At 38.9% G+C, this 16,613-nt stretch overlaps 1 non-coding gene across 1 annotated transcript; it reads left to right on the forward strand.

Moving 5' to 3' along the window:
- Window positions 1–5,855: 5,855 nt before the first annotated feature.
- LOC145003685 (small nucleolar RNA R71) lies at window positions 5,856–5,962 on the forward strand. The gene has a single exon (XR_013662132.1). It is a non-coding gene; the product is annotated as a small nucleolar RNA R71 (small nucleolar RNA).
- The last annotated feature ends 10,651 nt before the right edge of the window (window positions 5,963–16,613 follow it).

Below are 16,613 nucleotides of genomic sequence, written 5' to 3' on the forward strand. Positions count from 1 at the left end.
TCCGCAGAAAACCTCCTAGTCTCAAGGTGTTTTTGGTTGAGCAACCCAAGCATACATATTCTAAAAATTACAATTCTTTGATACCACTATGGAGCTTTTTTGGAATTCTTCACCTTCTTGATGATTTAAACTTTGATTTCTTTGAATTCTTCAAATTGCCACCTTTTTAATTTTCTTTGATTTTTGGGTATCTTCAACTTTTAAACTTTTGGAATTTTGATCTTTTGATCTTCACTTTAACTGCTCCAAAATTCTTACAACTTTGCTTGTAATTCTCTCTCTCTCTTTTCTTTTTTTCACATGTAACTCACTTTTTTTTCACTTAAAACCTACATGCTTAAGCAAGGGTGCTCAACTTCAACCTTTATTGATTAAGATAATAATTTTCCTAGATACATTTCTGGTACACGATGCTAACCATATTGCATCCATCAAACTAAGCGAGGTTGTGTTTTTGTCCCATGATTTCACTAGAATAAAGGAGGCCACTAATGCATTATAACATATATAGGCTCAACTAAACAATTGGATCCTCATGCAATCATCAAACGTAACACTAGCATGATCCCTAATTGCTTTACCGAAATTTCCTAAATTAACCCAAGCAATTTTAATGCAAAAATATCAAATTTATCAAAATTTAACTAAAATTTTAACTAATGTAACCAACCCCCTACCCAACACTTAATTTATGCAATGTCCCCATTGCATATTATGCATGATAAATATAATAAAAAAAAGAGAGAATTGGAACAAACTCCCCTGGGGTAGTAGTGGCGAGGTTGATTTCCTTCTCTTGAGCTCCATCTTCAACTGACTTTAGACATGGGAACAACTCATCCATGTCTCGGGCGTCAAATCTCATGAGGGTAGCTCCAAATATGCAGGAAAGATACTCAATAATCCTCAGGAATTGATCGCAAAGAAAATGCAGTCAAGTGATGTAACGAATAGCATCGAATCAACAACCTTATAGGTGGAATGATAACCGACTCGTTGAGTCAAGTAGGCGACTCGTCGAGTACTATTGCGAAATGTTAGAAATCGTAAAAATGTACCGGGACTCGTCGAGTCTGATAAATGCACTCGGCGAGTCCTTATTCGGTAACTGAAAATTGGATTATGCTTTATATCCAACTCGTGGTGGACTTCATTGCTTCAGTAATCATTCACTCGGTAACTGGATTCGTCACTTAGACTCAATACGTTGTCCTCTCTCACCAAAACTTGACTCTTTTCAATTTTTCTTTCTCTAGATTCCTTTTGCTAGTATTCCCTAACTAAAATTCTGAAAAGAACCAAAGCAATTATAACATCAAGCACGTAATTTAAATCCTAAAAATTTAAAACAAACCAAACAAACAAATAAAAATTGTCTTAAAAACAAACGCATAAAAGGATAAAAACTTCAATCTTCATCATCCGTGTCTTCTTCCTCATCTTCCTCTCTAACTCCACTTCCACCAGCTTCACCTCTCCGTGCATCCATCCTTTCCTCCGAAGTTGAAATATACGGAAATTGTCCCCCATCCACATGTTGAATATTATAATGACTAAAAAATTGGATGAAGGATTGGTTGGTAAAATTTGAACTTCGTCCCAAATCATTTAAATATCTCCTCCCTTCCTCAATTAACCCTCCTTCCTCGCTCCTCGGGTCCGATCACAGCATCATCATGTGGGATAGCATAATGACCCCCTCCGTAATCCTCAATAATGTGCGCCCTGCAAAAAAGAATAAGATTAAAGGGAGGTGTCGGGATCACCATCATCAAGTTCAATGCTCCTCATTCCATTAACCCATAAGACTTGGCTAGGCGAGTCACAAACATCCCACCATTTATCTTGGAAGTTTTTCGATCTTTCACCACCCCATCCGCTAAGTATGATGCCATGCAATAGCGAATATTGCAGAAAGTATTGGGAATAATTATACTCCATAAATAGAACACATCATGGTTGGGCACCTTTTCATCTTCCTTCCGCATGTTTATGGTATTGGCGATAAGGCGATGAACCAATCTATGGGTGGGTGATTGTATACTCCCCTCTTGAGCCGATTTGGGAATATAAACTTTATTAGCAATGGTATTCCACCAAGTGAAACCCACAACTTCCTCGGGAAACTCCTTATGAAAATGCTCAAGAAAGGTGCCAAAACCCACAGTGGTGACTAATTGTTGGTCATATATACCAAGTCTACTGGCCAACTCCACCATGCTGCATTGGCGGAATTCACCACCAAGACAAAAAGTAAAAACCCCTGGGTTGCAGTAGTCGTCCCCTCCCTGGAAGTTAACAGTTGAGAAAAACTCCCAACATAATTCCTTATACCCCAGTTCTTGGACAAGAAACAAATGGTTCCAGCCATCACATATAATAGAAACCCCATCATGCCTGAACTCTTTAACAAGGTACGAATCCAACTCCTCTCCGTAATGAATCTTTCTCAGCCATTCCCAGTCAATTGCATGTGATACACAAACCTCCTTCTTCTTGATTTCAACCAACTTTTTCCTCAAGCGTTTCATTGTTGATTCCTATTCAATTCTTGGAAAATTTAATCAACGAGGGTCACCTTGGTTACTCCTAGAACTCTGGCCACCTCAGAAAAACATTTTCTGCACAAGACAAACAAATGCCATCCAGAAGAATAGGTAATCATTAAAATAAAGTTATGTGACCTGTCCAGGGACCGACTCGGCGGGTCCATGAACAGACTCGACGAGTCCTTTGAACTGTTCGAGTCGTATGTCTGATAATTGCAGAATCATCCAACAACATGCATACTTTTTTCTAAGGGTTGGGTTGAAGAGTATATATCAATAATCAATTACCCTTATAACATCCTATGTAGATAAAAATAAATAAAAAAACCCTAGTCAAAATAGGAATTGTGAATTTAATTAATCCACTATCATGCAGAATTTTATGTAATGAAGATGAATAATAGACGAAAATCATAACTTTTAGCAGTAATTGAAAGAAACTAAGGAAGAAAGTAAGATGCTTGAGAGAATTCTTAAGGGAACGTCGAGTAAGGGTTTGGTGGTGGTTGTAGTAAAATGCTTTTACAATTGGGTTAAAAACCCTAATTTTTACAAAAATGGTAAAATTTGTTATTATTTTAGTACATCAAAATGACTTGGCGAGTTGGTGTATAGACTTGGCGAGTCATATCGCGAATTCCATCCATCTGTGCGTAAGGACTCGTCGAGTCAGTATGCGGATTCGTCAAGTCTTTTTTTTTTTTTTATCAGTTAAAAACAAACATTTGTTTAAACATTTCTTTATTTAAAATAACATGCCACCCCACACTTAGACCGTTAATTATTCACAAGCAATCATTCATGAATGAAGATAGAAAAATCCTAAATAAAACCTGCAAAACGAAAACTAAAAAGAAAAGAAAAGCAAACTCTTTTGATGGGTTGCCTCCCGCTAAGCGCTTCTTTTTTAGGAGTCTTTAGCTGGACTCTATCTCGCTCACATTGCTGTTGCTTCTTCCATAAGGGTCTCCTTCTTTATCTTTGTCACTTTATACTTTGCCTTGTAAAGATGGATTTTCCTTTTATAAGCCCTTTTTAAATCCTCCACCCGTTTCCTTATAGCACTTCCTTGAACTTTACACTTTACCCCTTTACCATGCTTTTGCTCCATTCGTTCCTTGATTGTCTTGTTGTTCATTATAGAATCTGATAGCTTGAAAGTCAACACTTCAAACTTAGTAGAGATAATGGCACGAGGCTCTTTGTTTTGGCACTCCTTCTTGATCTAACATGGGTGCTTCAGTTGAAGAGTGATGGTTGTCATTAGTTCAAGCTTTTAGATCTCCTTTATCTTCTAAAATTCCATTATCCCTTTCTCCCATAATTGTTTCAAGAATTGCCAAATGCTCAATTCCAAGACTGGAAAAGACTTCAACAACTCCTCTTTCTTCAAAAAGTTCCTCAAAGCGATCAGGGGCACTAATGGGTTGCAGAGTAAAAGTTTCACTAGTTTGAACTTTTTTGACTGGACTCGTCGAGTCATTAAGCTCGACTCGGCGAGTCAGTGAACCTTGAACAACTTTTTCACTATCTTGATCATCAACTTCCTTGATCAACCTCTCTATCTCTTCCAAATCACCAATGGCATCAAAACTATCCTCCAAAGACAACATGAATTGATTTGGATTACTTTCTTGAAAATATGAATGTTCCTTCTCAAGTAACTCATCATCTAAGTCTAGCGGCAACACCTTCACCTTTCGCGACTCATTTTGTTTATCCTCTTGCTCAGCTCAAAATACCACAAACTCATCTCCCACTCATAAAGTTAGTGTAGATTCGTGCATGTCTACGAAAGCACAAACGGTATTTAAGAATGGTCGCCCAAGGATGATTGGAACTTTAAGATCCTCCTTCATGTCTACTATTATGAAGTTGACCCGAAAGATTAGCTTATCAACTTTAATCAAAAGGTTTTTACACACTCCCATTGGATATATTATAGTTTTGTCAGCCAAGTGGATCTTCATACGAATAGGCTTCGGGTTCGGGAGGTTCAACTTTTGGAAAAGCGAATAAGGCATAAGATTAATACTTTCCCCCGAATCGGCTAATGCTCGAGTAGTCATTGTGTTGCCAAATTGGCAAGGCAAGGTTATGGTTCCCGGATCACCCCTCTTTTTTGGTAGTTCATTCAACAATACTTCAGCAAGTTCTTCCATGTTTTGTCTAGTAGAAAAGAGATTTTTAAGCAAAGTTGCATATTTAGGCATTTGAAGTATCGTTTCCACAAATGGAATGTTCACTTGGAGGGTCTTCACATGCTCCATAAATCCTTGATACCGTTGAATCTGCAAATCTGGTATGGCTCAGATCAGAAATGGTAAAGGGGGTATGTATGTTTTTGGAAGAGAACTGGATTTTTCTTTAGCTCTCGGACTCATCGAGTCCATGAAGCCGACTCGACGAGTCGAGTCGGATTCGCTTGAATTGCCTTCATCTGTTTCTTCTGCTTGCTCCTTATTGGGGTTCTTCTGGATTAAGGTCAAAGGAGTGAAGATTCTGCCGGAATCGGTGGCTATCACGTTTATATGTGCAACTTTTGGATTTTGTCCAAAATTGCTAGGAAGTACACCGAGTCTTCTTAGATTGATTTGTTGTGCTAGCTGACTTATCTGTTTAACAAACTTATGAATGGAAGCTTGCTGATTCCTAAGTAATTTTTGTTGATCCTTCAGCATAGGTTAATGATCTTTAAGCATTTCTCATTGCTCCTTCAATTCATTATCGGTATCATTGTGCCTTTTCTCGGATGCAGCTACAAACCTTGTGAAAATCTCCTCCAAATCAGCTAATTTTTTCAATAATTGGTTCCTCCTTTTGATATAAACATCTCTCTCTTTCTTTGAACTTCTCCTCCTTTTCCTTTTTGTATTCATCATACGAGAGCCTTTCCTTCTTCGGTTTACGCCAATTATCATCAAATCTATCGCCACTTGAATAAAATACTTGAGCGTTCTTGTTTCCATTCTCATCCTAATCACAATCTTTAGTAAGATGAGGTCAATTACAATTCTCACATCCAACTCGAATAACATGGATCGTTTGATCCATTTTAGTCATTCTCCGATCCAAGCTATCTAGTTTAGCGATCATTGCCTGCATGCTATCATTAACAGTGTTCACTACCCCGTACTTGCTTCATTTCGTGGATTATGATATTTTCTAGAGTGTTTAGAGAATTCCTCAATTAATTCCTTGATCATTGGGTGTGGCTTCTTGGTAAGTGGTCCTTGCGAGTCAAGAAGCTGCCTTGTAGTCACATTGACCCCATCATAAAAGATGGAGACTTCTTGTTGGCTATTTAGATCATGATGCAGACAATTCCTTAGTAGACTTTTGTATCTCTCCCATGCCTCATAAAGGGATTCTCCAAATTGTTGTTCGAAGTTGGCTATAGCTTTCTTCAAGTTGGATATTTTTGAAGGTGGGAAAAACTAGTCAATAAATTATTCCTTCATATTAGCCCATGTAGTGATGGATCCGGGGGGAAGTGACTTGAGCCAATCCTTTGCAGCAACCTTGAATGTAACCAGAAGCATACGAAGCAGATGGGTTTCATGAGGCACATTTGGAACATTAAAACAATCAGCTACATCATTGACTTCATCCTAGTGTTTGTAGGCATCTTCATGGTCTTTTCCATATAAGAGAATCACCTTGAGGTTAGCAAGTATGTGTCCCTTAAGCTCAAAAGTGCCAGTCGCGGGAATTGCAGGTTGCACAAGTCCCGAGCCTGTATCATCTCGTATCCTCTTCTTCCATTCACCCATGGGAACGTCATCGATGTTCGCCATGGTGTTGTCCAATTCTCGTTCTTGATCACTTTCCTCTTTGTATTTGGTTTCATAGTCGTATTCGAATTCGAATTCTTTTGGATTGTCTTCAATATCCTCTAACTTGCTTTCTTCGCTCTTTCGAATGCTGGTCTCTCCTAGTTTCTTCTTCTTTTCTTCCCAAAAACCGTCTTCAAGCTAGTCAAAGGTGACTTCTCAGGTGTACTCGAGCTTTCAACGTCATTGCCTTTGTTTTTCCTCAAAGCGGATTCTGGGTCTTCAAAAGGGGGAACCAGGGGTGTGTTGCATCCTCTGGTCATGAAAATTCTACAAACAAAACAAGAAAAACGCATAAATAGAACAAAAATAAAATAAAACTAAAAAGTGCAAAGCTGCGATGGACTCGCCGAGTAGCTTCGACTGCACTCGGCAAGTTCAAGTCAGAAACATAAAATTTTCTAATTAAATTTCTAAAATAGAAAACTATTAAAACTAATCATAATAACTAAATTACCTAAATAATAACTTTGTGCAAGATAAATCTCACCCAAAGGATCGATAAAACTAGAAATTAGTGCTAATTTTTGAACCGTTCCCCAGCAACGGCGCCAAAAACTTGATTTGTGTAAACTCAACTAGTGTTAATCCTACTTTTAATATAAAATTGACACACAAAGGCAGTGGACTTATGAATTGTGGTGTAGTTAAATAAGTAGGGTATCGAACACAGGAAACGGAAAATTAAGACCAAAAACTAATACTATCTGAAAGCAAGTATTAAACGAAAGCTTTTCTCTAGTCTTACAAGACTAGAAACTTAATTAGAATAAATAACACTCAAATTAACTAACTAACAACTAGAAAACAGAATTACCAACTAAATTCAATAATTAGGAGGGCTTCTGTTTAGCTTCCAGTCATTTGTTCCCATGGATGATTTCAATATATCGGATTAATTCTTTATTGGCTACCGATTAGATGATTAGATTCACGTTTGCTATTAATAATCCTTAGAAAACAAATTAACTCAAGCAGTGGCCAGTTACCAAAATTGATTGATTTTCTAGTTATTGATTCGGGTTAAATAAGACTTGTAATGGTTAATTGAATTGGCCCTTCAATTAACCTCTTGTTGAAGTTCATCAAACAAGCTCACACATTAAGTTACTATCTTCTAGTTAATTCTAGTTTCACGTTCGCTATTCCTAGACATAAAAATATGTGGTCACAATAAATTATATGAAATTAATAACTAAGAGATGTTCATACAGTATAATTACTGATTTATTAACAGAAGAATAGTTTTGCTAACACATAAGGTTATTTAACAAGCTTAATAAAATGTACTCACCAATTAAAATTAATCCTAATAAAATAATCAATCCATGTTCACAAATTCATCTACCCTAAATAGAAGTTACGAGTTTTAGCTCATGATTACAATAAACATAAACTGAAAAACGAAATCAAAGTATGTAGACATGATTCATATCAAAAGGTTATTAAGAATAAACCAAAATTGTCTTGATTCTCTTCACAATTTAATATAGGGTTAATTATGCAGCTTCTCACGTTCTAGTAGTACGTCCAATCGTTCAGCAGCCTCCTAGGGTTACAGCAAAAGTCCCCATCTCGATCTCAAAGTCCCCATTTATGATATTCTGGAAACAAATGCGACTCGTCGAGTCTAGTGACCGAGTCGCTGAGTCCCTCATTAAAAATCCGTGTACGACAAGGATTTCAAGATGTTCGCGAAGCTTCGATGCGAATCGCCGAGTAATCGACCATACTCGCCGAGTCCTTGATTTTTGGCGTTTTTCTTCTTTATTTAACTCCCGTGCGTTGAATTGCTTCTCATGCTTCCTTTCGCTTCAGAGGTTCTGTTTTGGACTAAAAATACAATTGGAACAATGTTAAGTACCTTTTGTCCATATTATGAAATTAATTTTCCAACAAATGATAAAAATCTATACTAAATATAAGGCTAAACATGCACATATCCAGGATGAAGAAGTTATTTACAGAACACTGGTGGTGTCTTCTAGGACTCTTTCAGTGGATTCACCTGTTCCTAGTAATTCGTCTAATTCATAGAGTAAAGAAAATAGTCCAGATGATGATGTTACTCCCCCTACTCCTGATTAAATAGAGGTTATGTCCAGAGATGCTTCCGTTGATACTCAAACGTTTATGAAACTTCTCTTTCCCGATCTGATTGCTAACGAGTTCGTGGAGAGTTCCTCTAATGATCCTAAAACTTCTGAGGTGGATCAATCAGAAGATGGTTGATTTGTCAATACTCACAATCTTCCTGTTTCGATCAATGACATCAACCTGTAGCTATCATCAAGAATTTAACGAGATCATCCAATTGAAAACTTCATGGGCCAGCTGGGTGATGGTGTTCGAACACTAAGTTGGAGTGGAGATGTTAATACATGTCTCTATTCTTACTTCATATCTCAAATAGAGCCAAAGAACATTCTAATGCATTTGAATGAGCCCAGCTGGGTGGATGCTATGCATGAAGAATTAAATCAATTTGAAAAGCTTGGGGTTTGGAAGTTGGTTGAATTACCAAGGGTCAATAAGTCACTCGACACGGACTAGGTATATCGAAACAAGAAAGATGATTTAGGGGTTATTGTGCGTAATAAGGACCGATTAGTTATATGTGGATTTCGTCAGATTGAGGTTCTTGACTACGCTGAAGTTTTTTCTCTAGTATCTCTCTTGGAGGCTATTCACTTCTTCCTTGCATATGCTTCCTACAAGAACTTCACGGTTTACCAGATGGATGCTAAAACTGCCTTCTTCTATGGTGCTGTGAAGGAAGATATTTACGTTATTCAACCTCCTGGGTTTGTCAATTCAAAATTTCCGAATCACGTCCATAAGTTGGACAAAGCTTTATATGGGTTACACCAAGCTTCAAGGGTGTGGTATGCTACTCTTACGAAGCATTTTCTCGAGCATGGCTATTCGCGGGGGATAATTGATCAAATAAGTTCAAAACTGTGCAAAGAGTTCAAAAACGTTATGAAGAAGAGCTTCAAGATGAGTTCTTTGGGGGAGATGACCATGTTTATAGGGCTTTAGGTCAAACAAGAATCAACCGGGATCCTGCTACATCAGACAAAGTATGTTGATGATATGCTAGAGAAGTTCGGGTTTCGAGACGTAAAACCTGCACCGACGCCAATGGCTAAGAGACCACTGCAAACTCTAGATATGGTAGGTGAATCCTTAGATCAAATTGACTATATATCAATGATCGTATCATTGATGTATTTAACTGCAAGCACGCTAGACATCATGTTTGTGGTTTGTCAATGTGCACGATATTAGGCTAATCCAAAACTTTCTAAACATATTGCTGTCAAAAGAATCTTTCGGTACCTCAAAGGCAGCCCAAAATTGGGTCTTTGGTATCCAAAAAATTCTGAATTTGAATTATATTCTTTTGCTGATAGTAATTATGGAGGTTGTGAGCTTGATAGGAAATCGACGTCTGGAGGATGTCAATTTTTCGGTGATAGACTGGTGTCATGGCAGTGCAACAAACAACATACCGTGTCCACGTCAACAACAGAGGCAAGATATGTAGTCGCTTCAGCTTGTTGTTTTCATGTTATCTGGATGCAATATCAGCTCCTAGATTACGGTTTGAATTTTATAGAAACGCCCATTTTTTTGATAATGAGGCTGCAATTCAAATTGCTAAAAATCCTGTCCAACACTCAAAAACCAAGCACATCGATATCAAAGTGCATTTTATTAGAGATTGTTGCGAGTGCTCGCTCATTAGGTTGGAACAAGTTCCCACTACTGATAATGTGGCGGATTTGTTCACAAAGCCTTTTAACAAAGCTCGATTCGATGTGCTTGCTGCTCTTGCTGCTGGATTTGACTTCAACTTCTCGAAATTTATTTTGGACGAGTTGGTTGTGAACATAAGAGGAAAGACAAGAGACAAGTTTATGATGTATCCAAGGTGTCTCCAAATAATCATCAACGGGAAATTTCCGAAGATCCCTAAAGGTGGTGAAATATTAGACATAAAATCTCTTAGTCCAAATACCATTGGATTGATCAAGAAAAACTGTAAAGGTAAAGTTATTTTTGAAGACAAATATCTGCTGGTGAAATTTGGAATGTTTGCAACATCCAGTGAAGCTTCTGCATCTCATGAGTCTTTTGACCGTATGACTATTGATGATGATGTAATAACGATGTCAGATCATGAAGAGAGTAGAGTTCTTCTGGTTGCAATTGTGGCCGAGGAACATGAGTTGACATCTGTGCACGTTCAGACTGACTAGAGCAAGAGTGAAGGGGCTGATAATGATAATGAAGATCTTGAAGATGATGATTCTCTTTTTGGGGGAAATTTGTCTCCACATGTTGATTTCAAGCTTGATATGAGTTTTGTTGACAACTTTTGGCCGTCACATCAAGACATGGAATCATTCTTTAAAAACTTTGGTGATGATGTTCAAGAAACAATGCCTACAGTGCTTAATCAGACTGCTGGCACTTCAAATCCTGTGGATACTTCTTCATGGCTTCCTCCCCCAAACGTTGAGATTCCTACATCTATGGAATCTGCGAGTGATCCGATTGAGACTCATATATTTGTGCCTTCGTTTAAGAAAAGAAGATTAGATCGAAGACCAGGGGTACTAATTCAGGATTTGATCCAACCTATCCAACCTATACTCATTATCTCAACCACAACTCCAACAACTATAGCTGAAGTTGATCTTGATCAACCAAAAACAACTTTTGAAGCTGGGAGCTCTTCAGCTCTTGAGCATGTATCCCCTACAAGGCCTGTGTATGATATTGCCTCTGAAAGGCTTCCTAGGCCTGTGTAGATCTTCCTTCTTGCGGTAAAGGTATATCTACAGAGGAAGGCAACTTGAAGGGGGATGATTCATCAAATCCATATCTCAGGGAGGAGATTATTGTACTCATACAACAAATAATCGAAAAGGATCTTCAAATTGAGGACCTTGATGCTCATCTCTCTGTGCTTGATGCTGAAAGTTCCTTGAAGACTGATCAAATTTTTGCACTTCATTAAGAAAATGCTCAGAAGTCCAAACAAATTTCTGATCTTCAAATCAACGTTGGCGCTTTTTCAGCCGACTACTTTGATCTGAAGAATAGACTTATGGCTGAATTTGGAGATAAGTTTCAATCAGCAGTTGAAGGCCCAAGTTTTTCTCAAGCTCCTGCAACTACCCCAACCAACACTCCAACTTTTGAACATATCGACAATGTGCCAGTTAGAACCTCAACGGTCGTTGACCGTTTTGAGACGGAACCTGTTCAAGCTCCACCTCGAATCACTATCATGAGAGGAGGGAGAATGGTTACATCTAAGAAAATAGAAAGATTTCTCTTTATGAAAAATACTGATCAGAACATTCGTGGTAATCACCCCCAACTAACTGTGACCGACCTTGAAAAGAAAAAATTACAACATAAGTATGGAGATAGGACAGGAGTCTATATGTGGGGCTTTCACGATAAAATCAATTATTGTCTAGTCAAGAGAAAGAGAAACACATTGGAGTACTACAGATATTAAAATGACTTCTCTTCGCTCACCAAGGTGGATCTAACAGAGTTGTCTATTGCTCCATTCTACAATCCCTCCAACAATCCTCAGACAACGGCTTTCAAACATTTCTTGGAAAATCAGATGAGGAGAGGATTTGATAGTATGAAGACTACCGAATCATTTCTGAAGACTGCTAAACATGTGTTTGACCCAATCACCAAGAAGGCCATCAAAAACGTCATGTGGCCTCCTACGAAGCAGTTGACAAAGAATCGTATCATTAAAAATTTATATGATAGATCTTTGCACAACATGTTGTACTGGGTATATGATGAAGCCACGACCTCAGTGGTCATCAAGTTTAAAGATGGTGTATTCCATCTGATTCGTAAGAAGGATCTTTTGCAATTTAGTGAGAGGGACATTCACACACTGGCAGGTCATCAAATCATTTGTGAGTAGGAAGTTCTGGACCTAGCTGCTAAAGAATTCACAAGCATGATCTCTGAGATAATCAACAAGAGAACGTGGTTGGTTGTAATGGGAAGGTCAGACGTGTTGTTTGTTGAAAAGGACTGAGCTTATGCTAGCCTCAAACCAAGGGGGAGTCTAAAAGGTCATTTATATAAGTCTTGTTAGGTTCTTATTCGTGTTTTAACTATTTTTATTGAGTTTACGGTCAAACTTGTGTATACGACCAACGTATCCCTATATATAGGGTGTGTCAGATTCATGTCAGGTTGTTGACGAATCCGATAGTCTTTATAGTTTACATCCCCAAGGTGTATCAGATATTTATTCGATATATAAAATGTGTGTATGCTTGGATTGATTATGTTCTCTACTACATTCTTTTTTGATCGATTGGTGTTTGTTTGATTATTGTTGGAATCACTATTTTGGGACTTACATTCGGTGTTCTTGGTGTTGCCTAGTTTTCAATCGCCTTGACTTTAGAAGGGTCCACGTATATCCCTTCCTTTCTGACTATGTTCCCCAAGAAGTCTACTTTTCGAATCTAGAACTCACACTTTCAGAACTTTGCGTGTAGATTATCTTCCCTTAACGTCTCCAAGACCTGTCGTAAATGATGACTATGGTCCTCCTTCCTTTGTGAGTAGATTAGTATGTCATCGATAAATACTATCACAAATTTATCAAGATAAGGCTGGCACACACGATTCTTTAAGTCCATGAACACTACTAGTGCATTAGTCAAACCAAAGGGCATCACCACAAACTCATAGTGTCCGTAGCGAGTTCTGAATGCCATCTTTGGAATATCTTCCTCATGGATTCGCAGTTGATGGTAGCCCAATCTTAGATCAGTTTTGAGAAGTAGCTCGATCCTTGCAGTTTATCAAATAGGTCGCCGATTTGAGGTATGGGATAACGATTCTTGATTGTGAGCTTGTTCAGTTCTGAATAGTCTATGCACATGTGGAAAGATCTGTCCTTCTTTTTCTTGAACAAGACGGTGCTGCCCAAGGTGAGAAGATCGGTTTGATAAATCCCTTGCTCAACAGCTCGTTTAGTTGGCTGGATAGTTCCTGCATTTCAATCAGTGCTAAGCGGTATGGGGATTTTGCTATGGGGGTGGCTCCGTGGATTAAATCGATTCTAAACTCGATTTGGCATACGAGTGGGATTCCTGGAAGGTCTTCTGGAAATATATCAAGGAAGTTGCAGACCTCGGGAATATCTTTGATGTCTTTCACCTTTTTTTTTCTCATCCACTTCATGGGCTAAGAAGGCGTGGTCTTCCTTGCATAGATACTTCTGAGCCTTAATGCTGGAGATGATTTCTAGGTTCATGCTGGGATTTTCACCATAAATGACGAGGGTTTCCTTATATTGGTAGGCTGAGGCGAATGAACTTTTCATAACACAGAATATCGACATGGTGAGGGCTAAACCAATAGATGCCGATGATGACATCAAAACTATTTACTGTGACCAACATAAGGTTGACTCTGAAAGAATGATTGTTTAGAGTTAGTGTGCATCTTATGAATATATCATTAGTGCTTTCTGTCCTTCCATTGGCTCTTTCTACAGTGAAAGTTTCACTTAGTGTTTGGGGTTTCTGTTTGAGTAAGCTTTTAAACTGGTGGCTGACGAAACTTTTCTTTACACCACTATCAAATAGTATGCATGCATATGAGTCATTTTGATGGAAAGTACCAGTAACCACAGTGGGATGCCTCACTGCCTCCTCTTGTCCCATTGTTAGAACCCTTCCCACACCCCCCATTACTTCTATTTTGTGCCTTTGGGTAGTCCCTCTTGAAATGCCCGGTCTTACCGTGACCGTAGCATGCGTGGATCACCCTAACATTAGTGGCTTGGCTGGTTTGTTGTGACCATGCCCTTCAGTAATGAGTGATTTGTCCCTTGTTGAAATTGTTACATTGCATATCTTGGCAGGTGCCATGGTGGTGGTCGCTCCACTTATCACACTTCGGAAGAGTCCCAACATATTGCTTGGATGGAGTAGAGTCGGTAGGGGCGGTAGGGGCGGTGATGTCATGGACGGCCACAGTTTGTTGCTTCTTGGTTGGGTCTTGAGCAGGTTGGGCATTCTTTTCTTTCCAAAACTTCCTCTTGTTTCCACTTCCTTTGGCTGTTCGGGTGTTGGAGTCATGATGCCTTGACGAACTTCCGGGTCGACAAGAGTTTGTGCCAGGTGCTTAGCACTGTCGAGGTTGATTGGGTTGGCAGCTATGACCATCCCTTAGTTTTGAGGGGACAACCCCCAAATGTAATACTCCACTTTCTTGGCCTCAGGATTGACCATTCCTGGGCATAGAGTTTCACATTTGTTAAATCAGGAGGTATAGGTGGTAATATCAGAACCTTTCATGGAGATGTTTTCACAGTTCCTGTTCGAGCTTTTACATCTTGCTCCTTGGATAGTATTCCTCGAGCATCATATTATTCAAGTCCTCCCAACTCATGGAGTTGGAAACTGCTAGAGTCAAAATTTTAAAGTGCCGTTCCAACACGACAAGTCTGAGTCCATAAAGATATATACGACATACTTGACATTGAACTCATCTAGGCAGACACATATTTCAAAGATGGACTCAGTTTTCTAGAACCATCTTGTCAGAGTAACAAATCCGCCATCACCATGGTACATCCTTGTTTTATAGTTCATGAATTCTTTGTATGAGCACATACGCAAGTGGCCGTGGTTTTCTCCTTGATTGGAACTGTCAGTCCTGTTTTCACCTCGGTTGCTATTGCTGCTAAATTGGGCCACAACAGTAGCCCCAATAGCTATTACGGCTGCCTGGAACACAACGGAATCCATTTGTGGAGGTGGTGGAGCTGTTGGTTTTTTGTTCTTGCGCTGATTTGACTTCCTTGGTGGCATACATCTGTCATAAAGTTTAAAGGTGGAATGATGATAAGTTTTTGAGATGAGTTATGAATCGGTCATCACCATAATGATATGCCTTGTTTTGTATATGTATCAAGTCTAGTTGTTATCGAAATTTGCAAGCAATTTATAATGAAATTTACTCTAACATGTAAACAATTGCATAGAAAATAACGACACCCAATGAAATAAAATGCATAACCACTTTCATTGATAATATGGTTCTAGTACATAGTTTCGTGAAAATTGACCTTTAAGAAGGTCTACATGAGAGAGTAGCACTAACGCTTACATAAAAACAAGATATGAGTAGTATATGCCCTACTCATGGCGGGTAGTCTTCTGTGGGCCAGAGGATGAAGTTGAGGCACCCTTCAATTCTGCTATCTGACGCTCAGCTACAATCATCCTCTCCTTGAGGGCTGTGAGCCTCTCCTGATACTCTCTTACTTCTGCTCGTGCAGTGGTAAGGTGATCATTTAGGATGTCAATGAGGTGGCATGTGTGAGGGTAGTTCCTCTCTAGAAATCGAGTCTGTGCGTCGGTGGCCTCAAAAGTGGCTCCTAGCTCCATAATCTGATTTTTCGTCACCCTAATCTGATCTCCAAGGTGTGAGATTCATTGTACCATAATAGGGAGGGCCATGTCTGCCAGTCCTCCATGGATGAGGTCATAGAAACCTCGCTACATGTCGTATGGTGAATGTTGGTGTTGTTGTCGGCTCCACCTTTCCATCTCATTTGCCCAACGGGGTGTCGGTTCATGGTAGCCCAGGTGGTGTGCGGGAACTCGGGCGACGTAAGGAGGGTTTATGACTTTGGACTCTGTGTTCAAGTCGTCCACTTCCTCTTCCCCTTCCTCATCTTCTTCTTCCTTTGCTTATTGATCCTCTTCGAGTTCTTCCTTGGGCTCTTCTTCCATTAGCTCCTCAGAGTCCTCCTCAGGATCCTCTTCGATCCACCCATCATTTCCCTGGTTAGGGAAATAGGGGTCTCCGGGTATGTGAAATCCTTCCATGATGTCTATGCGAGAATAAAGATATGAGAAATATGTGAAGGGTTTAAGTGTATGATCCTATAGTATTATAAAATACTCCTATAATATTTTAATCTTTGTGCTTAATTCTAGAGTTTCTTGATATATGCATTGGTAAGCTTTAGATTCATAATCCACCTCAGCCATTCTTATACACATGTTGGTGATATATTGTATAAATATAGTTGATTAGGCTATATTTTTCCCATATATGATTACATAACTACCTAGGCTTAATCGTAGTGTTTAACTCATCTAAATACTTTTCATAAGGTTCTTATTACGATGATGTTTCTAAT

This window comes from Lactuca saligna, chromosome 6, assembly GCF_052625555.1.
Source record: "Lactuca saligna cultivar CGN05327 chromosome 6, ASM5262555v1, whole genome shotgun sequence".
Classification (NCBI taxonomy): domain Eukaryota; kingdom Viridiplantae; phylum Streptophyta; class Magnoliopsida; order Asterales; family Asteraceae; genus Lactuca; species Lactuca saligna.